The sequence below is a fragment of the Columba livia genome, chromosome 14 (genome assembly GCF_036013475.1).
Source record: "Columba livia isolate bColLiv1 breed racing homer chromosome 14, bColLiv1.pat.W.v2, whole genome shotgun sequence".
Classification (NCBI taxonomy): domain Eukaryota; kingdom Metazoa; phylum Chordata; class Aves; order Columbiformes; family Columbidae; genus Columba; species Columba livia.
This window is the reverse complement of record NC_088615.1, coordinates 11,142,096-11,150,124: the sequence shown is the minus strand read 5'-3', so window position 1 is coordinate 11,150,124 and position 8,029 is coordinate 11,142,096. Positions and strand designations below refer to the sequence as shown.

Genomic DNA, 8,029 nt, shown 5'->3' with positions numbered 1-8,029 from the left:
AGCATCCTTCATCTCTTGCGTGATTGCCCAGGGGTCTGCAGAAGGGTGATGATGGTCATTATTGTCCGTGCGGCTGAGTACAGAGCAGCCCCGCGACGACCTCTGGCCGTCCTGGGTGGGGAGCAGCTCCCGTGTCGCTGTGTCCCCGTGTCGCTGTTGGCCACGCGGAGCTCCTGAGCAGCTCACCGCGGAACCACCGTTGCTTTCTTCTTTCTCTGCAAATGTGACTTCAACATTTATCATTTCAAACAGTAGCCTTGTAGCTGGAGTTAGGAATGAGCCTACACCCTGGAGGTGCACGTCTTCTGGACTCTGTTTGTACTGAACGCCTCTGTTTATGTGCTGCAGCCTGGACATTCTGTTCCAGCCAGTCCCTCATTTTTCCATGGGCCGCAGGAGCAGTTAGAGGCTCCGCGCACTGACCTGCCTGTGTACAATAACCTCATCTCTGTTATTGCTACAGGCAAATCTAAATACTCTGGTGCTCAGGTTTTTGAAAACAGTTGCTGGAGCTCGCTGGAGATGCTGCTTATTGGAATTGATGCTTTTCAGCCCTGACAGTCGAAGAACCACAAGTTCAAATCCTGGGGAAAAGGAGGAGAAACACGAGCAGTGTTTGGATGTGGCAAAACCAGCAGCACCACACAGCTCCCACCCAGCAGAGCAGGGCTTCACTGCTGCCCCCGGGCATGCACTTCTATACCGTTCCTAACAGGAAAACATTAACTATTTTTCCTCCAGGTTTCAGCTGCAAGTGTGCCAGCTTTCTCAGTGATCACAGGACACACAGCTTGCTCAGCACTGAGATGTCGCAGTGTCAGATCCTGCCCTGACGTGGAGCTTCCCACAGAGCCACAGATCCCAATGGGGGATCCCAACACCAGGGGCTGTGAGTCAGAGGTGCTGGGGCTCTCATGTCTCTCGAGGGACACTGCTGGGCAGCGTTTTCTGCCAGGACCACGGCTGCTGGCCCCCTGCAAGGCTGGACATGTCGAGAGGCCTCTGGGAATGAAGAGCTTCATGGAAAGCGTCACCCACTCGGGTCCCGTGAAGATCCTCTGCTCTGCTCAGCCCGGCCACTCTGAGCAAGCACAGTAACAGGAGGAAGCACATTGCTCTAATTTCTTTATTTTCATAACCCTAAGCCCTAACCTAACCCTAATCATAATCCTAACCCTACCCTACCCTAACCCTAATGGCCCTAACCCTAATGGCCCTAATCCTAACCCTAGACCTAACCCTAGCTCCTAACCCTAACCACTAACACTAGCCCTAACCCTGAACCCTAAACCTAAACCTAATCCTAACCCTAACCCTAATGACCCTAACCCTAACACCTAACCCTAACCTTTACACTAACCCTAACCCTAATCTAATCCTAACCCTAAGCCTAATGACCCTAACCCTAAACCCCTAACCCTAAGCCTAATGACCCTAATCCTAACCCTTACCCTAACCCTAACTCTAATGACCCTAACCCCCAATGCTAACCCTAACCTTAACCCACACCTCTAACCCAACCCTGCAGGGACGCCCCGCGCGGCTCTGCGGTGTTGGGGCAACGCGGTGTGTGAGATGCTGGGACCGCCCCGTTGTTTCCTTCTCGAGCAGGATGGGTTGAAGTCGCAGCTCTGGGACACGCGTGTGTCGCTCCTGGCGTCGTGGGGGCTGGGTGGAACGTGGAGTTTGTCCCAGCCTGTTAATGGAAAACAAATGTTTGCCTTGAGTGCTGTAGAAAATGAAACAGGTGTTTCTCGCAGCAGCGTGTGTAGTTGGGCTGAAAAAGATGGGTGAGAGCATCTCCTCGAGAAGTGAGAGCCTGACTACCTAAAGGCATATGATTTTAGCTTTCTTGGCTAATAGGATATATTTCTAGAACGTCTCCAGTGATGTCACTAAGAGAAAGGCGGTTTATAAGTTGCCCAGCACGGGAAGCAGGGAGGCAAAGCCCAAGTCTGCCCGGGGGCAATCACGAGAAGTCCCTCAGTGGGCTCCCGGCGCTGATTCTGGACCAGTGGTGGGATCTCCCTGGAGCAAACATCCGCGTCTCCAGGATCTGCTGTGGGGATTGCAACAAGTTTTCACGCTACAAAAGTATTTATAAACAGGGACTTTTGGGAAAGGGGTACAAGTGGGTTTGTGCGTTTGATTTTCCTGCCAGAGATGCTTTTTGCTTTGGAAAACTTCAATGCATTTGAAAAGACGACATTCAGCAATTCTTCTATAATTACTTCAAAATTACAGCCACGAGCAATTATATTTTTCAATAGCTTATTGAGTGCTCTGAATCCTAAGAAATTAACTACCCTATTTTCAAGGAGCAGATTTATTAATAGCAGCTGTAACTAGAAATCTTGTCTAATTTTGATCGCTACTGAAAGAGCAGAAAGAATAAGGGTTCCTGTTTCCATGTATTAACAATATGACTGATAAAATTTGCGGGAGACATTCTTGGTGAACAAGATAATTACAGCTGTGTTGCTCGTGCTGCAATAATTAATGATCGTGCGCTTTATTCTCCAAGCTTGTTTTTCTTGTAGAGCTCCAACAGTTTAAATAAAGGCCTCGATCCCTGTCATTTCGCATGACATTGTTCTGAAGCTGGTTAGGCTGTAAGAGCCATCAGCCTGGAGGCAAATTTATTTTTCAAAATACAGTTTAAATCTGCAAACCATTTTTAAAATTACGGGTTAGTGAAAAGGAGGCACTTCCCATGGAAACAGATGCAGGTTTTTAAGAACCATAGGCTTGAACTGATTCAGTATTAACACCGAGGGCCCTGTCCTGGGCTGGTGAGAACCCGTGCTGCTCCTGGCAACCGCAGCTCTTCACAGCTATGAATTCAGAATCCTATTTTTAGGGTGAAAATAATCCTTAACCTAAACACAACCTGTCAGATATGCTGCAGTTGACTGTCACATCCTTGTCTGGTTTTTCCCAGGCTTGTTTGCTGGGAAGCTGCCGACCCCGCGGGATCAGGTTCCCTCCGGGCTCGGGCAGGATTTTGTCCAGTGCAAGTCTTGGAAATATGGGGTGAATTCCCTCTTTTTCAGAACATGTAAAACAGAGGCAGTTTTAGAGGAAATGTCTTCCGTCGGCAGTGTCCATCCTCTGCCTTCATCGCTTACACTCAAAACATGAAAGCTCATTAAGTGTTTCTAATTAATTTGTATGCAGCTATTGCCTCTTCAGCCTGGCAGCTAAAGATGCAGCTGAGTCCATTACTGGAGCACGTGGTGGTTCTGCCACCTCAGCAAGGAACACCCTATTGCCAGCAGAACCTTAACCCCCTGCTTGCCCACGGTGTCACCAACAGCTTCGCGGGCTGGACCCCCTTCGCTGGGCTGTGTGACACTCACCATGTGTGGGGTCTCTAGCACCTGTCCCCACCCACAGCAAACCAGTGACAGATACTGGTCAGAGCCCCGGAGACACCAGCAACAGCTGGTGGTTCCCATCCCGGCCACGGGCTCCTGCCGAGCTCTGCTCTCTTGGTTTCTGACTGCAACGCTCTTCTGACAGCTTTGGTTGCAGATTTGTTACCATTTGTGTGCACATCCTTGAAACCACAACTGGAAAAAATGCTGGAGTGGTTCCTTCCGCCTCGAGGTCTCCTCGTCTGTAAGCCCTCAAACTGGTTCCATTTCGCTTGGTACCTTCTTATGAAGTACAACAATTCGTAATACCCTCCTGGAGACAAGCTCGTTTAGTAGTTCACAAAATACCAACTGTGTCTATAAAAGAAAACATTTCTACTGCAAAGGCAATTTTGCCTTGGATGCAGTGAAACCGAACTATTGAAATGCAACGCAGGCTCCTCTGGAAAGAACCTGCACACTGGCCGAACCTCTGAGAAAAACATTAATCACTAAAACCGTTTGAAAAATTCAGATGTTGCGCTATGTACTGGTACCATCCGTGGCTTTTGCCTTGCTGGTATGGCACTGAGAACATTGCAAACGACATGGTGGGGAGCTGCAACACACCTGTGACTTGTCAAAACACACACAGCCCCCGTTCCGCTTTCCAGAAAAGGCAAAGTTTGCTGGTTTGAGTTGCACAGTCGTTGCATATGCGGTCATTAAAAATAATATTTCCTTGACGAGGTTGTTCTTGGTGTCAGGGTGTTTCTAGAAGTCAGTTTGCTTCCTGTAAGTCTCTACATTAATTTCACTGTGTTCCCCTTTGTAACAGAAATTGCAAATACATCTCCAGACAGAGCTCTGCCGATAGCCCACGGCGGCCTCCATCACCTCCTCAGTATTTCAGACTGGGGAACGCTTGCATCGCAGCTGTCACCAAGGTGAAACGAAATGCCTAAAAATCCAAAGAAGTTGCTTCTGCTTCAGTATCATCACTGCTGTCCTACCTGATAGACCTTTCCTGATTTTTAAATTCACAATATTATATTAAGGAATTGGAGAAAAGCAGCCCGTTTGCTCCGAGCAAGAGCAATTACTTCCACATGGGGTAAGTGATTGTAGGTAAGTGATATTTTGTGTACTTGGGTGGCATCTGGTTTTATTGGGCGGTGCGCTGAGCCACGCACTCGATAACTTGCATCACCATATGATTCATACGCTCATCTGACCTTCATCTCGCTGCTGTTCTGCTTTTATTTCCTTTGCTCCCTACAAGTTACAGCAAAGGAAGTTCCTCCTGCGTTTCACACACAAAGCTTCCCTTCATTCCAAGAAGACCGCGAACGGTTGCGCTTTGAGCATTTAAAAACCCAACTGGTACAATCAGCTACTTGAAAAGCACAGATGGAGCGACACGTCCCTCTCCCCTCACAGGTACCCCCCACACTGTAGGCGGTCGGGAGCTGCTGTATGTCGGCCATACCCTCCCCTGCGGGGTGAAATCCCTCCTGCGAGACCCTGCAGATCCTTGTGGGGATGAGAGGGTTTGCAGGGAGGGTCCTTCCCCATTTTTGGTGCTGTTCTTCTAGGAGAAGCCCAGCTCTGTGCACTGCTTCTTGCTGGTCCTGTGCCTTCAGCCCTGCTCAGTGAGGCTGCTTCTCTTTGAGTCCCTCTCCTGCAACTGAGGATGGATGGATGGATGGATGGATGGATGGATGGATGGACGGACAGATGTCATCCCTGGATGTCTTGGCTTTTTGATGCATGAGGGGAAAGGAGAGTCCAGCACTCTCTCGGCAGAACACCTCGGTTTGCTGCAGCAGAGCTTCTGGGCTGGGGGCCGAGGCCACCCCAGGCTCTGGGATGCTGCTGTGAATCAATGTCCCCTGCCACCTCATCTACCGTGCCACAGAATTACTGTGTGACACGAGCAGGCCCCTGGAAGGAGAGGAGGAAGGGAAGAAGCCACACCGAGTGGAAAAAGAGTCATCTGCAGATCTTTTTTAAGTTAAAAATAGACGGGATTTTGTCTGCAGAAGACTGTCGTGTTGTGCTGCAGACATCATGTGAGCACGCTGTACGCTTCTGCATTTGAAGACTAAAGCCGACAAGGCTGAAAACAGGAACTTTCTGGATATTCTGCATGCCTGAGATTTAATGGCTTCAGTGAGCTGCCTGATATCATCTCATCCATATGGTTGTGCTTGGGTGGGGGAACTAAACATCTCATTAGCTCTGTAGGGCCATTAAAAGCCGGAGATCATAAGGAATAATAAGGATGTATGTCATTGTGCGAAGACAGATGATAAAAGCAACCGCCTCTGACACCGAGTGCTTCAATGTGAGGGGACCCAATTTAGCAGTGTGGAGGAGCTGAGCGCTTGCTAAATCACTAATGTCAGTGGGAGCTGTTTATATGCTCTTCATCAGAAAAATCAGGCTGACAGCATCGAAAAGTGCCTAAAAACAGAGGATGATACAGGGACTTTTGTCCTACATAACTTTGCAATGAGTCCACTGAGCACTCCTGGCTCCCAGACCTGATCCAAGTCTACTAAACTGTGCAACATTTCTTCATAATCAAATTATAGTTTATACACACACAGAAACACAAACACACAGACATGTATCTTCCTAAAAATGTACAAAATACACGCACACAGCGAAAAGCTGAGGTGATGCTGGCTGAATTGTTGCACTGGTCTCAGCTATGACAGCAATGCCCACAGTTGCAGATTATCCTGACATCGACACTTGCAGTAAGAAAATGGTATGAACTGGGAGTCTTACCTAGCCTTGGTCTTGATTCAAATGCTGTGATAGTTCTCGTAGGCTTCCACAAATAAGTTGGATGTATTTGATTGCGTAAAGCAGAGAAACAGCATGCCAGGTGTTTATTATACATTTCTTAATCTAGTTGATTGCCAGTTAAGAAAAAGTCTAGACTGCTGGCCTGTCATTCACCTCAGAGAGGCCGTTTGTCATTTTTCCACATGCTCAGAGAATTACTGCATCTACTCAAAAAAAGAGGGGAGGACTGAAATCCTTTTTGCTCCAATCTTTATCATATTTACACTGGCTTCTCTCCGTAGCCGTGCTCTGTTCTTTTACTTGCTCACCATTGTCAGCCGAAGTGTTGGCCACATACAATTGTAATAGATACACAGAAAGATAATACCATGTTATGCAAGTGTTTGGCTTTTTGCCTCTGACAATAACTACTTGGTAAAAAAAATACAAATACCACTGCATATTCTCTCTGGGTTACAACAGGTCATCATCACCAAAACCCTGCTATGAAATCTTGCAACTTATAGTTGTGCAACTTCAAGCAGACCCCAAGTATTAATGGAAGAGACACTAGGAAAGTTGGAAAAAGGTACGTCGAATTTGCTGCTGATTCCAGATGACTGGTGGGGACTTTCCCATAGCGAGAGTGTTCCTTTTTATTTTTGTCACTTTTCAGTCTTCATCTCCATCCAGCCCATTCTCTTACCCTCCCTTTTCTAATGGTTTTCGGCATGAGGTTTCCTACAACAGCTGAAGAAAATCTTTCAGTTAAAGTTTTAACCTGATTATAACAACAAAGAAAATGCAAATGGGGTAGTCACTAGGCTCCAGATTGCCTCCTGTCAGGGCAGGTTTTCCCCCGCCACCCTCATCTTTAATTTTTCAGGCTAAAGCCTGGACATCTGTATACTGTTGCTGGATACCTCTGATATCTAGACAGGCCCATATGTTCTTTCAGCTTTTGCCAGCAAAGTGCTGGGGCTGGAATCAAATATCTGTAGGTTGTGTGTAGTAAAAATAAAATGGCAAAAGACAGACAAACCATTTGACAAAAGAGCCTGTTTCATACAGAACAACAGAGCTGTTCCATTGCAGAGTGGGTGGGTTCGGGGCAAGAACTTCTGGCTCTGAGCAAACCAGCTGTATTTATTTTAGGTGGTATTTTATTACAATTTTGAATGTTTTTGTCAGTTCTTATTCTGTTTTATCAGACATTTTGGATAATGTTCCACGCTACAGAGCACGCCTGTGGCAGATTGGGTGCTCTGGTGACTGGCCACGAGTCCTTTCCATCCTGATCCCGATCGCTCCCGTTCGGCAGAGCTCAGTGATTCAGGGAGGCGGGAGGTGCGGGACGGACAGACAGACAGCTGTTCAGCTGCATCTTCCGAGTGCAGGGAGGGACAGGAATCCCCTTCTTGAGACATGTCTTCTCCTGTTTAGCCATGAAAGGGAAATAAGGTAGATGAGAACATCCATGTAAGCATCAAAGGACAGCCAGCACTGTTTCAATATAAATACCTTTTACTGTCCTCATCGGCGGCTTTCAGAGAGTCCATATCAATGCACGCCTTTGTTTTCATAGAAACCCTAGTAAATGAGTAGCAAATAACCTAACTCACCGTTTGCTTCACCAGGTTGCTCCTAACTTGGGGACCAGGACTCCAGAAGCCGGGCATTGCCCGATACGATGGCCGGCGTGCGATGTTCCCACTGCCTCAAGCACGAAATATTTGTTATTTCAGAATTTCCACCCATCCTCTATCAGTCGAGATGAGACAATCCCTTCAGCTGGGAGCAAAGACATAGGAAATGGTTAATCTCCCTGCACAGGAGCTTTGGTTCACTCTGCTCCAGGGAGCAGCTGGGACTCCTCA

General features: G+C 47.6%; 1 long non-coding RNA gene across 1 annotated transcript; it reads left to right on the top strand.

The window, feature by feature from the left end:
- The first annotated feature begins 4,658 nt into the window (after positions 1–4,658).
- LOC110359523 (uncharacterized) lies at positions 4,659–7,962 on the top strand. Its single transcript, XR_002414780.2, has 3 exons — positions 4,659–4,796; positions 6,636–6,741; positions 7,790–7,962. It is a non-coding gene; the product is annotated as an uncharacterized LOC110359523 (long non-coding RNA).
- Positions 7,963–8,029: the final 67 nt, after the last annotated feature.